The sequence below is a fragment of the Ursus maritimus genome, unplaced genomic scaffold (genome assembly GCF_017311325.1).
Source record: "Ursus maritimus isolate PB19 unplaced genomic scaffold, ASM1731132v1 scaffold_9, whole genome shotgun sequence".
In the NCBI taxonomy this organism is placed as follows: Eukaryota; Metazoa; Chordata; class Mammalia; order Carnivora; family Ursidae; genus Ursus; species Ursus maritimus.
In genome coordinates, this window is record NW_024427107.1 from 51,228,890 (window position 1) to 51,244,239 (window position 15,350).

Here is a 15,350-nt window from a genome sequence, read left to right on the forward strand (position 1 = left end):
ACATGGAGCGTGACTGTAAAGAAAAAGAGGGACAGGGGTGTCTGGGTGGCTCAGTCAGTTAAGCTTCCAACTATGATTTCAGCTCAGGTCATGATCTCAGGGTTGTGAGATCCAACCCCCCATAAGGATCTATGCGGCATGGAGCCTGTTTAAGATTCTCTCTCTCCAAAAAAAAAAAAAAAAAAAAGGAAAGAAAGAAAGAAAAAGGGAGAGAGGAAGTCTGTGTGCTGATGACTTCTCTATGAACAAGCACAAGCTGAGGGGGGCAGAAGCATATGCTACTTCCCAGAAGCAAACTTAACTTCTGTCTTAACCTCTCATTTCACCTGGTGGCAAAACCAGGAGACAACTCAGTGTATCAGTGAACTCGGGGCCTGGCTGCTCCCCTTCCCCTGAGGTCGATGGAAAGTTTGGCAGCATGGAGGGGGAACCAGATGCTGCCGAGTTTCCCTCTGGCCGGCCCCCCTGAGAAGTCCCGGACTGCACTGGCTTCCTGCTCTCTGCTTCCTTCCCCCCACCTCCCCCCGCCAAACCACCTCTCTCCCTCCGCCTGCACACGGTGGCGTCACAGAGTGCCTCCTGGGGCTCCGATGGCCCTAAAGTCACAGGCCTCTCTGCGTCAGCTGCCACCGCCACCCCCCAGCTGTGGTATTGTCTCGCTCATGTCCACACCCAGGCCAGGGCTCAGCCAGGGTGCTTGGACTGCATCGCTCTTCAGAAGCCTGCGTAGTGGGGACAACTACACCACCCCCTTTTCATACCCAGCTAGTCCTTTATGTACACTTACGTCCTTTAAAACTGAAAACCCTTGTCTCCGGTGAGAGTTCTGAGAGCCTACTTTGAAGTTGGAAACTGAAAATGGACCTTACCTTTCTGTGCAGGTCCCATCCCCTGAGGCGGGGAGTCTGGGCTACCTGGGTTCTTGCCTTAAATCAAGGGAAAGGAGGATATTGCTGATAGAACACACAACAGGTGGCCTGAGATTTTGCTTTAAATTAATCCGGCAAAGAGTACTGGGGTTGGAGGATGGGGAAGTATAGATAAAACAAAATTAGCCACCTGTGATTAACCACTGAAGCTAGATCATAGCCCACGAGGGTTCATCATGCTGTTCTTTCCACTCTCTTACCATTTCCTCTGTTTTGATTGTTGGAACACTTTCATATTGTAAATTTTTTCACAAAGGGGGAAAAATCAGTTAATACCAAAATATTCCTCCATTATACACTTGATGATCAGGGTTTAGGTAATAGAGAAATATTAAAGGAAATCAAACTGAAAAAAAACAAAAACACTGACAACAAAAAAACCTTGACCAGATTTGTAATTGTGAAAGATGACTCTGGCTGTTGGATAGTCGAAAGTGTCTCTAGACAGAAAAACTGGAGAGACTAGCGCCTTGAACCAGAAAAATTAAGTCAGGAAGTGGTAGAGCTGGAGGGGAGGGTCCAGGCAGGGTCCTGTCTTCTGCAGGCTAGATAATGGGGAAGGAGGTCTCAGTGTTCCTGCCAGTTGCCTGCTTGGGTTGCAGGGAGAATGGCAGGGCCGTTTACCCATATGGGGAATTCAGAAGTAGAGTCAGGGTTGAGGAGTGAGATATTTGGCCCAAGCCTTGACTTTGCTATGAAATTTTTGAGGGCTCTTAGGAGAGTCAGCTAATTCTGTGTGTAGTTTTTGTGCCTGTGTAATTGTGCGAATTATATAAAATAATTCAAAATAGTTTAAGCTATAAGACATTATTAAATATAATTACTGTTTTCCAAAAATATGTAATAGGTAATATGACCCCAGTAAATGACCAATGATGAAACAAAGAATAGTTAACAGTCTTGGTCTCTAAACCCTTTTTCTTAAAAATTCCCCAAATCGGTTCAAAAGGGCAAATTTTCAGGAGAAAAGCTAATTTTCCTGTACATCAACAAATTCAAGAGAAATAAGATATGTATGGATGGAGATCATAGTGACAAACTTGAATGAACATTTGGAGAGAAAACAATTCAAAATGCAATCAGTGGAAACTCTTTGACTTAGCTTACCAAAGAACGTATACAGATTTATTTTAGTAGTGTGTCAAGTTCGAACAACTAGGAAGAAACAAGATGAGTGTTGAAATTTGAACGAACACAGGGTTATTGATTTCAGCCGAATAAGATAAAAAATAAAAAGCCTTCACTCAAGATATACAGTATTTATGCAGATACCAGCAAAGGAAACGCTTTTTCACCCATGTCCTCGCTGAGGAAAAGGTGGAAAGTAAGAAAATACTTTCCAAGCCAGGAATCATTTAATGCATGATATTGAAAGCTGACTTTAACACCAGCTGCTTTTTTTTTTTTTTTTTAATTTGTGCTTCAGGGTTAGATCTCAAAATCCTTCCCTTTCCCTCTGATAATCCTTTTAGGTATCAGCCCTCAAAGCTTTTCTTAAGGTGAGAGTCCTGTGGTCCAACTTGTACACGTTTTATTATAAGAACTCCTTTTGCCTTCCCTTTGAGAAGGTCATGGCTGTTTTTCATAAAGAAACATTGATAATTTATTCCTAGAATTACAAAGCATTTTCCGGTACTGCAAAGAAGGGAGACTCATTTTGTTATACTCCGACGTGCTTACATTGATTTAAATTCCCAGCGTTCTGTTCAATCTGACCTCTGTCCAATGTGGCCTTTATTTCTCTCATCTAAGGAGTTCCTGCAGGGGTCTGGAATGCCACTACTGAGAGAGCGTGTCAGCAGCATTTCTTAGCAAAACACTGCCAGAGATACAGAAAATAAACAGCTTTGAAAAATAGCTGAGTTGAAGTGCGTCCAGATTCAACTCCAAATAGCTAAACTCCCTTAAAGCCTGTTAAATATTATAAAAATCAGGTCATTAACGTCGTTCAGCTTGCACATTGCAACAGGACTTAGAAGCAGAAGGCAAGTTTTATAGCAGCGCTATTGGTCGGCAGACAGGACCATCTCCTACAGACTTTCAGGGTGGGGAAAAGGAAGGAAGCTGAGAACTCAGAACTGAGGCGCTCTCAGGGGGATATGAGAGCTAATTTGGGTTGCCGAGGACAGATAAAGAGCTCAGCACCTAATTAAAACTGCTTTGCAAACAGCTCCCAAAGCAAAATAAATGTCTCTATTTGGAATCAGTGATCGCTCTCTGGGGAGTCATCATAAGTCAGAAATGATAACTTGGCCTCTTGGAAAATCTTCACCCTAAAAGATGGTAAGCCAGAGTGATGAAAATCACAAGTTCTGACGTTCTGGAACAAGGTCACTTTGGTCTTATCTGCACAAGCATATCTCCCTCAACTATCAGGCTGGGAATAAATAAAGCCTGGAAAAGGTTCGTGCTCTAGGGAGAAAGTGATCCTTTTGCACAGTGGATTAGAGCAGCTCGTCCATGAAAATGCATGTCCTGAGCAGTAACAATGTCCCGTCAGTACAAGCCACTGGGAAGGAGCTTCCAAGGCCCTAGACACCAACAGGGAGAACATTCTACGCCTCTCTACAGACATGTGGGTGTGAACTTTTAACCACCGCTAGGGAGTATAAGGAATCTCTTATTACTTTACTACCTTGAAATGGTTTTCGGACATCCAGCTCCAAGATCCCATGCGGCCGGAATGGCAAGGAATTCATGCTCCATCATTAGTTATTTTCTCATGAGTTTGCCTGACTCCCAGGGATGCAAAAGTCCTGAGTTCCTTTTATAGAGCGAAGAACAGAGAAGGCCACACTGGTTACAGCTGAGATGCCTGGCGGTATCCAGTTGATTCTTCTACTTGGGGGCCACCCTGAGTACCCAACACTCAGCAGAGAGTGTTTGTGTGTACCTGGGTGGACAAGCCTCCCGGGGCACACAGAGCCTCCCTGGAGAACTTCCAAGGGTGGGGACGCCTTTTCCGTATCTTTCCCTCTCTGGGGCTTCCTCGGCATTCTGTTCCCCCTCTCTCCTCACAGACAGAGTCAACTCTAAACAGACAGACTTCCAAGAAAAGATTGAAAGAGAGTTGTCTTCTAGAGCTCTCAGTTTGGACTCCCAAAGGATAGGCAACACAACAGCACCCGTTACCTTTCCCAAAAAAGAAAGATCGGTCTCTCTCTCTCTCTCTCTTTCTCTCGCTCTTTCTCTCTCTGTGTCTTTCTCTCCCTCTCTCTCACACACACACTTACACTTGCACACTTAGTTAAAAAAAGGTTAACATTATTATTATTAGTAGTAGTAGTAGTATTTAACAAATGAAGAAATTAAGGCTCAGCCATGTTTAATAACTTTCCCTAAGTGACAGCGGTGTGTGGTTGGACCCAAGTCTGTCTAAATCCAAAGCCCGTGCTTTTAAAACTTCTGTCAGAAGCAGGAAAAAGTCAGCATTTTAGAGTGTGACTTGTAAGAAAATAATCTTTATTTAATTAAGAAAAAATAAATTAGGTGCTTAGGCAAGTAGCATGTTAACGGGCAGATGTGGGTGCTGCTGGCAAGGGAAACTGGTTATAGACCTTTTTTTATCTGTCGAGATAAAGAGCACATGTTAAGCCAAAGAAGAAAGGAAGGGGCCAGAATCTCAATTTATTGACATGTGTTTTATTAATCATCTATTCCTGAGTAGAAAATTATTGGAAACTTAATGGCTTAAGATAACAAGTATTGGTATCTCAGGTTTCTGTGGATCATAAACCTAGAGAGGTAACTGGGTGCTTCTTCCTCAGTATCTCTTGTGATGGGGCGTAGTCCTCTCCAGCCCGAGGCTAAGGGTCTGCTTCCGCGCTGACACACATGCTTGCTGGCCGGACTCAGTTCCTCATGGGCTGGAGGGCTGAGGGCTGAGGGCTTCAGTTGGTCATCATGCCTCATAAGCCTTTCCATAGTGCGGCTCCCGAGCAGACATCTGGCTTCTGTCAAGTGAGAGAGAGAGAGAGAGAAGCATAGAGAGAGCGAGTGGGATAGGAACCATAGTCTTTTTGTAACCTGTCTTAACCCGTTTGGGCTGCTATAAATAAATACCAGAGACTGAGTAGTTTATAAACAGAAATTTATTACTCACAGTTCTGGGCTGGAAGTCTGAGGTCAGGCTGCCAGCATGGTCAGGGGAGGGCTTTCTTCCAGGTTGCAAACTTCTCTCAAGTCCTCACATGGCAAAAGGGGCTGGGGAACATTCTGGAGCCTCTTTTGATCCCTATCAGGAGGGCTCCAATCTTATGATTTAAGCACCCCCCCAAAGGTCCCACCTACTCATACTCTCATCTTTAAGATTTCAGCCCATGAATTTGGTGGGAGAGGGAGGGACACACACATTTAGACCAAAGCATAACCCAATCTTGAAAGTAACATCCCATTATTTTTACTGTACTCTGTTCTTTAGAAACAAGTCCATAGGCCCAACCCACCTGCAGGGGAAGGGAATTACACAAAGGCGTGACTACCAGGAAGAGGGGATCATCGGGGCATCGCAGAGGCTGCCTACCACGTGCGTCTCTGTGATTGATTGCTGGGCTACCTGAGCTCCCATCTTAGCTTTATTACTTGCTAGCGATGTGGATCTTCAGTAAGTTACTTCACTACTTTGATCCTCATGTCTTCATCTGCAAAATGGAGCTACTGATCTCAAGGAGTCAACATGGATTAAATATGTAACAAACAATCAAAACCTAGATTAATGCCTGGTACAGGGCAGGCATTCAGTGAATTTTAGCTAGCATTATATTAATAATTGTGTCATATAAAATAGCTTTTCTAACTAATGTACACTAAAAAAGAGGCTTTTATTTTTAACTTATGAAATGTAACACAAATGAAGTGGTCCCAAAGGAAGCCAAAGACGCAGCCATTCTTGGAAAAATTGAAAAATGTTACCTATGTTGGCACTGAGCATTTTTCTCAACATAGGAGAATTTCAAACAACTAAATGTAATTTAAGGAGTACATTATTACTCTATCACTCTTTTGTCTATCTCTTCTCCTGATTTCACAAATATAATACTGCCCAAATGGGACTATTTACTGCCCCCTGAGGAATGGGACAGGCTCACTTGGCTACTGCTGTTGTGTCAATCGGACCTCAGGTATGAAACCTTCCTCACATTTCCTTCCTTGCATCCCCCACCAGCCCTACCCCCAGCCCACCCATGGACGTGTAAACAGACACACAGGCAGTACTCACACCTCTGTGACATATGCTCACACCCAATTCTTAGATGTAAATATTAGTTACATCCAAAACTAACTGGAATCTCATAGAAATGTTTGCCAGTAAATATGTTCAATTAATGAGATTTTACCTAAAACTCCTCCTCTATTCCCCAAATTGGTAAATGGCACCCACCATCTCCATACACACAGACACCCAAACCAAAATTGGGAAGCGGCCCTGGTCCTCTGTCTCTGACTTTCCTTGTCTGACCCCTTGCCCCTGTCTAGCTAGACCTCCTTGGTCACTTTTTCTACCCCAAATTCAGCTGCCTTCATTTAAGCCCTCATCAATGCCCCTAAGCCAAGCTGGCTTCCTTTCAGAAATGAAAATTGTCCCCTACCCCCAGCTCCTCATCCCACTTTGCCACCGGGGGCCCAGCAATTTACCATGGAGAAATACCTCTGTAATTCACAAGGTTCTTCATGCAAATTGCATCCAGCCCTCATCTCTGTTGGCTCAGATCTAGTTTCTGGAGCCAGGCTGGACCAGAGACCATGCAGCCCTCCCTGTCTCTCTTTTCTGTGTCTCTCTCTTTCCTGAGATGTGTCCCAAACTTCCCTCTTGAAAGAGGCTTTCTAATTGCTTTGTGCAAAGATATTCCAGTGAGTGAGGGAAGCATCAGCCAGCCATTCACAGTTTTACCATTTGCAGCTGAACTCTGAATTCCAGTTTAGATTCATCTGGGACACCTACCGGCAAAGCAACATCTGGTGCTGCAAGGGCACTACCCTGAGAAGATATCAAAACACTATTGTCCATTTAACATGGAAAAGACCTGATAGACAGTAAAGTCCTTACACTCGGGGACTTGAGATAGGTTTTACAGGAGTAAGGGATCCATACACCCCAAAGTCAGGTAGCAGTGTTCAAAGAAGGCATCGACAGATTGAGCCTGATTGAGAGGTCCTGGGCTGCCAAGGAGTAACCTGAGGCCTCGGGCTGCTTGATTCCAGTTATTTCTGGAATTGTGAGGAAGACGATAGTATTCTCTGGTAGCCCACACAGCAGCACCCCCAGAGCCAGACTTCGTAACTGGGTCACAGCCCGCCAACTCTTACCCAGGCTGATCTCAGGGCAGGTCCAACTTTCTTATCCCCTTCCCTAACACCTGTCTTGCATCTGCCATGAATGGATTATTTCGCCTTCAGCTCAAGCCATCAGATACAACAGGATCTTCCTGACAATTGGACCAGAGCAGGTGAAGCCTGAACGACTTTCGCTGAAGGTGAATGACTTTCACTCTGTCACAGAACACAGTCAGACACGTTTGTAGAAGTCAGGCAATCCAATCTTTTTGCCAGTTGTAAAAACCTTGAATGTTATTTTTAACAGGGATCTCGTGTTTGTTGCTTTCTCAGCATCCCTTTCTCTTGTCTTTTTGTTAGCTACGCCCTGACCTTATTTTGGGGAATCAGCCCTCCCACAATTTCATTTTGTGTGGTTCCACTAAGGCGGATTCTGCTTGGGGTTTTAGTGAACTGAGAGTTGTAGCAACGGAAAGTATCTCATCTCTGGGCCGCAGTGATTGGCTAACGGTGGACATGTGTCCCCAGCCAAATGAAACATAGTTAATCCCAGGACTATTGCTGGAATTTTTAGGAAATAGCAACTGTCTTTCTTCTAAGGTTGCTAATCAGGCAGGATATAATCCTGAAACTTCTGGAGTCCGCACTGCTTCCTCTTGGAGACAGCCTGCCTTAGAATGAGGCCAAGAGTGAGACAAGCAGAGGTTGTGGTTGAACAAATAATGTTCCCATGGACATTATTGAATAATTACCTGGATTCAGCCATGCTGTCACTTTTCAGTTAAATAAGCCAGGATATTCCCCTTTGGGCCTAAGGCAATTGATGATGAGCTTCTGTCCCATACAAACCAAAGCTGCCCGTCCACCTCCCACAGCTTCACTGCTGCGAGGCTATTAGCCCTCACTTTGATCATTCCAGACAGACGAACCTTCATTTTCTGCCAGGGCTCTGGGTCTGGGGCTCCGACTCTCAGTTCTTCCTTGTCTTGAGCAAAATCTGCTGTCTTTAACCTATTCGTACTACTAACGTTCCCTGGACTTGTTCATTTAGTTCCATGTTTAGCCAAAGAATAGCAAGTTTAAGAGTCCTGAGGTAGGTTTAATTTGTGTGTGTGTTGGACCCTAGTGATGAGGAGCATACTGGGATAAATGACATCAGATGGGATGAAGGCAGACCTGAGAAAACTGGATTTCCTGGTAAGAACAATGAGAAGCCATGTGAGTATTTGTAACACGGGGAAACAAGATTTGAGTTACAATGTCTCAAAGCCCACCTTCTGTCCAAGGAAGCGCTGGAGGACACCACTGTGCCTCCCGACAGTCCTTCAGGAAGTTGAAGTCTCTGGTGTTGCCCATAAATTTCTTCTTTTCTAGCACACATATCTCCAACTTCTTCAACCGTATTTCATGCCGCAGGGTTCCCAGGCTTCACAACACCATGGTTTCTTTCCCTAAACTCATTCCAGTTTGTCGGTGTGCCTCCGAAAACACAGTGCTCAGACTGACCATAGTAACAGCACGTACCGCCCGAGCCATGAATCCCATTGTAGGATCGTTATTTTCTCTTTCTTATCCCTTTACCCCTACGGTGCAGCTTGAGCCTACAGTCCCATTTTAGGCTATCATGTCACTCTAGTAACTCTCTTTTAAAAATTTATTTATTTTTATTGATATATAACGTATCTATATCGGCAACCTCTATCTCTAGCAACGGCCAATCTGTTCTCAGTATCTGTGAATTCGGTTCTTTTAAATTTGACGTATAAGTATTTGTCTTTCTTTGTCTCACTTATTTCACTTAGCTTGTGTGTGTGTGTGTGTGTGTGTGTGTGTGTGTGTGTGTGTGTGTTTGAAAAATCAGAATGAGGTTTAAATAGCATGTTACTCATAGTTGGGCATAAAAACATGGCTAATTTAAGCAGATCAATACTAGTTAAAAGATGTCTTTGGAAAGTTACCAATTGTCCCTGGATATTTGTTTCCCATAATAATGAGATCATTAAAATTATCTACTTCATCCTTCAGTGTTTATGCTCAACTGTAGCAGTAAAGATCATGTTAATATTTTTAGAATTCTCAGTGACAGTGTATGCTGATTTCTCCAGTGGGAACCCAGGTTGCTCTACCAACATGCCACAGCCCATCTGGTAGAAGGTGCCCTGACTCGTAGTGAGAAGTTTCTGCATAACAGCCTTGCAAACCCCAGTTTTACAGTGTAACATTGAATTCCACACCTGGTTGGTGAAAATCAAAGGATGTCTTTATAAAAACAGTAATTAGTTATTCTGATCAAATTTTCAGGGAACTCCGGAGGCAATTATGTTCCCTATCCCAGCAGCTGTAGTCAGGACAACTGTTAGCTCAAATGCAAGTTAAAATAAATAAATATATACATATATACATGTACATATATGTATATATGTATGTATCCTCTTTCCTCTTAGCAGACACAAATCCACAAAGCTAGGTTTCCTAGCTTAACAAGAGGATTGTGGGCTGGATGATTTCAGCCTTTTTTCATCCTTTATTAGTTACCTATTGCCAAAATAACACTGTGTAACAAATCATTTGATAACTTGGGGGCTTAAATAATAACTATTGATTGCTTCTCATGTATCTGTGAGTTTTCTGGCCACTTAGGCTTATATGGGTTTTCCGTTCATCTGTACTCAGCACCAGATTAGGTGGGGTAGCTAGTCTAGAACTTTGGCTGGATCAACTTGTCTCTGCTCCATATGATCTCTCAACCAGCCCAGACTTATTCTTAGGGCAGAAGCATGTGTCCAATAGACAGAGCAGAAGCTGCAAATCCTCCTTGAGGTCTATGCTTGAGCATGGCACATCATCACTTCTCCCACATTCTATTAGCCAAAGGAAGTTACAAGGATAGCCCAGATTCAAGGGGTAGGGAATAGACTTCAACTCTTGATGAGAGAAGATTCAGACTCACATTGCGAGGGGTATGGTTGTCAGGTGGAGTCGGGGCTGCTCTTGTAACCAGTCTACGACATACCTTTTCAATGAGGCATCTACAGCACTTTATAAAACTTCAATTTGTTAGCTACGTAAAATAATACACTTTATTTGCCTTAACTAATTAAAAATATTTTGAGAATAATTTTTTTTTTTTTTTTAAGATTTTATTTATTTATGTTACAGAGAGACAGCCAGTGAGAGAGGGAACACAGCAGGGGGAGTGGGAGAGGAAGAAGCAGGCTCACAGCGGAGGAGCCCGATATGGGACTCGATCCCCGCACGCCGGGATCACGCCCTGAGCCGAAGGCAGACGCTTTAACGACTGCGCTACCCAGGCGCCCCTGAGAATAAATTTTATATGCGCTAAGATTACAGTGGTGAGCAAAAATAGATAGGATCCGTGTTTTCAGAGAGCCTACAGTCCGAGGTCTTCCTATTCCCCCATTACCATTTTGGTAGTATATATGTAAGCATTGTATTTTCACTTCAGATTTCAAAAGATCATATATAAAATCTGATTATCTCTTTCAAAACTATGAGCATAAGAATTACCAGACGTTTCATGACTAGGAAAAATCATGTATCAGTTCCAGGAGATTCAAATTTGAAATAAGGTTGAGTCATGTTAAAAGTCAATATTTGATCCACGGTCAGTCTCTTTCCCAGCATCTGCAGCTGTGTCACTCTGCGTCCTTAATCCTTCTTGCTTTGGCCACTGCCTCCAGTCTGCAGATTTCAAAAATCATGGTATCTGACTCAATTCTATTATTAAAATCAAGTTTAAAGCATCACAAGAGGCACTTCTCCAGAATTAGAAACATCTTTAACAAAATCATTGAATTCTAAAGTTCGAAGTCTCCTTAGAACTCACGGGATCCAAGGTCTTTATTTTACAGCCGTAGAAGCCAATAAGCGAGAGGCGGGAATTTGCCCAAACTCACTTATGCAGGCAGCACTAGAGCCAGAACCAGACCTTAGGTCCCCTCTCTTCCATCCCAGGGCTCTGTGCACCATCACACAGGCCTCCTTCCTTCCGCTCTGACTGTGCACTTGAGTGCTTCCTTTCCCGGAGGCCTGTCAGTCCTCATGAACGATTGGTGGGAACAAGAGTAGAGGAAGAAAAGCAATCATAAAGGTTACTCAGTGATTCAGGCAAGTCAAGTGTTCTGGAACAGGGGTGTGGGAGAGAAGGTCGAGAAAGCTGCACATATTCCAAATACATTTGGGAGTTAGAAGTGACAGAATTCCTGGAGTGAGGACAAGAGAAGAAACAAGGATGACAGTGGGGTTTCTGACACGAACGGGTTGGTGGCACCATTCACAGAGCTCAGCTATAGGGATGGAAATCGAGAGGTTGCCCACAATTTTGTACTGCCTTCCAAAATGTCCAGTTGAGAATCTCCTTTGGGCAGCTGAGATACAGGTTTGGGGTTTAGGATGGAAACACACAATGAGTACATTGGCTCGCTCTTTCAACAAACACTATGCAAACAGCTACAACGTCCTGAGCACTGTGCTGTGTGCAGAGAACACAGAAGCAAGATAGGTTGGTACCTGCTGCCATGGCGTTTCCACAAGTACAGGACAGTGTGACCCCGTGAGTATTTCTGGGCCTACATTATCCCTTGTAGCTGTCACAGGCACAGCCACGGTATACTGTGATCTGCCCCGAAGGCCACATTTGTCAAAAGAGCAGACACTGCGGTACTCAATGATTTGCCCCAAATTAAGCTCACTGAGAAATGGTAGACCAAGAGCCCTAATCTGCTTTTCAGTGGCTCGTTTGGTCTCAAGCTCTGCTCCTCACTTCTCATCTCCCGAGAGATCAGGAGAGGAGCTTCTTTATTATTATAAGCCAGGGGGCTCTTATTTCTTTGTGCATCCCTTTTCCAGCTCAAATTTTCACAAGTACTGAAAACACATTTCAAAGATTTAAACATGGATTCTCTCCTTTCCTCATGCCTGTGCTGGCCACGGAGCATTCCTCTTGGCATGGTCAGGGCCTCTAGTGCTGGAATGAATGAGGCCTGTGATTTTGGACTCTTCTCTGTTTGACCCTCTTTCCTCTCAGGTTTGAAACAAAGTATCCTTGACCATCATATGTCAATCATTCCTCCAGCTACAGTGCTTACGGAGGAGGCTGCCCCAAAGAGCAGCTCAGAGTTCCAGGACAGTAAGCCAAGCATTTATATCGTAGAAGTTATTCAGGCAGAATTAGAAGTTTATGGCAAAACATGGATTGTCTGCCAGTCATTATCAGTTATATCATCATAACAGCTTCCATTTATTGAATGCTTACTATGTGCCAGACACTGTACTAAGACGAAGCTAGATGTGAAATATTTTATTTAATCCTTACAATTGCCTTATTTGACAGGTCAAGGAAATGAAGCTAAAGAGGTTAAATACCGTGAGGCCCCACCGCTTATCAGAACTGGAATGCAAATCTGTCCATTCCCTCCAAAGCGTGCTCTTAACCACCAAACTAAACTAAATTCTCGTGCATTCAAAGGTTTCTCCAAACCTGATTTCAAAGCCTGCTGTGCTCTTCTCTGAGCACCGCATAAACCGTTTATCACAAGGCCTTCCTCTTTCATTTGTTTGACCATGGCATAGCTGAATGGCTCGCTGGATTGTCCTTCACAGGTCCTCCCCCACCCCCACCCCCCCCACACAAGCAGTCCTAAGGGACTCGGTACTGGATAGAACAAAGAACTCAAGTTTCCAGAATATTTCATTTAAATTACAAGCTAATTTGGGGCACCTGGGTGGCTCAGCCGGTTAAGCATCCAATTCCTGCTTTTGGCTCAGGTCATGATCTTGGGGTCCCGGGATCAAATCCTGCAATGGGCTCCACGCTCCGCGGGCAGTCTGCTTGAGGATTCTCTCCCTCCCTCTCCCTCCACCCCTCCGTGCCGCTTGCTCTCTCTCTGTCAAATAAATCTTAAATAAATACATAAATGCATAAATCACAAGCTAATTGAATAACAATCAGTGTCACATCTCATGTTAGGAAACAAGAAGTTGAGCCACAGACTGTTTTAAATGATGCAAGGATGTCAAGTGATATCTCTTTCACAAACAAGCGACACAAAGGGAAAAGAAAAGCTGGGCAAAGTGTGGGGAAAATGACCTACACTGTTTGTTGTAATTAAATGAAAGTTAGATTGGTTTCAGCATACAATAATAAATTGAGCCAACCAGAATGACTCAGTTGGAGAAATCTATTGGATTTCAATTTATGTAAATTTTGAGTGAGAGAGAAATACCAAAAAGGCGACTTTAACGCTGAGAAAAATAGTAAGTGTGAATTTATTTATAATTTTGTTAGCTTTTGTTCTCAAACTTGCTCAGTCCTGCAATTTCAACCTGAAGGCATACCCACCATGTATTCTCTTTAGAGAAAGACGGCATGTTAAGACAACAAATAGAATCTCCAGTGTTTTTCAAAGTTGAATGCCTCAGGTTTTCAGCAAAACGTACAGAAAGCAGTTTGGGTTTGAGTAGGTTTTGCCTTATACCATGATCAGCCACTAGATGGCGAAATACAACATGAAATGGAGGCTGCCGCCACTGTTTAAAGCCTGGAAGTGGAAGTAAAGAAGTTCCAGTTAGTGAAAACCTCTAAGTGCACTATATTCATAAAGAGGTATATAGTCAGTCTTAAGGTGTGCACATCACTTCTAATTAACAACACTAATTCGTTCGAATTCTTGCCTAGAAGTCCTGAGGCTAGACCCGCTGCCTGCAAGGACGTTTCCCTGTGCCTGCATTTCCAGTCTCTGCCAGCCTCCCTCCCAGAGCCTCCCTGCTTAGTATTTCTCAGCACCAACCGCCGCTTTGCCTGGGTCCTAATTGTAATTATCTTCTGTCACATCTCTATCAGTCTTCTTGGCCTCCCTCCACCATCCTTCACCATTCATCCTTGCGTACGTGCTTGGACTGAGTTCAGCTGCCGTCACTCTTTATGACATTTTGACTTTTGGGGCCTCATGATCCCGTTTCTCAAGAGCACACCTAGCGGGATGCTCTATTTCTGGGTCCTAGCCTGAACCCAAATGAGCCCCAGGATGCAACGCGAATCTTTCTCAAAAATGGGTCACATAAATGTTTCAGGAAGGCTGGTGGAAAGGAAGAAAGAGATGAAACTCAGACCAGTTAAGTAGCTTATTCTGTTTCTTACCAATAATTTCTAAGGGGCGCCTGGGGGGAGCGCAGTCGTTAAGAGCGGGACTCTTGGTTTCAGCTCAGGTCAGAATCTCAGGGTCGTGAAATCGAGGTCCGCGATGGGCTCTGCGCTCAGTGAGGAGTCTGCTTAAGACTTTCTGTCTCTCTGCTCATCCCCCGCCACTCTGTCTCTCTCCAATAAATAAATCCTTAAAAAAGTAATAATAATTGCTAAAAATAGAATCATACTCCTGACACCTGATTTGGCACTCCATTTGGTCAATAGGTATCTTTGTTTGATCATTAAATGAAAGAACAGAATAGCAATTTGGGGGGAGGGGGGAAGGGAAGCCTGCCAAGTAGACTTGATAATCTTTTCCAAATGCTATCAGTGAAACCACTTTTTTTAATAGAAGGAAATTTATTTGGTTGCTTCTCCACTGTTCTGGACTTAATACTTTTTATAATACTCTATACCCAGAAATTGAATCATGGTACTCTCTTGTTGGAGATTAACAAAGTGAAAGTTATCCTGAAATTTCCCATAGTTAAATGATCTTTCTGAGAAGCCTCCTGAGCAATCCATACCAGTTGTCACTGTATACATAGATACTTTACCAAATGTTGAAATAGCCAAGAACATGCTTCATGAAATCTTCCCTTACCAAATGCACCTAACTTAAACCAATCTCATTTCCTTTGTGGCTGGCACATAACAGATGCTCTATTTGCACAGGAAGGACGGGAAGAAGGAAAGTAAGAGATGGACAGAAATAAGAAGGGAGATTCAGGAAAAGATGGATCTATTGAGAAGCTATAAACAAATGCTTGTAAAATCACCAAGAAGCATACTTTCTTTGTCCAGTTGAGATGAAGAAATGTCAACTCTCTTCTCATATAAATGCTTTAGGCTTGGCCATTATAAAAAAAATATTCCCTAATCATCTCCTTTCTAGACTAAACAATCCCAGCTCCTAAAACTTTCCCTCAGGACTTTCATTAATT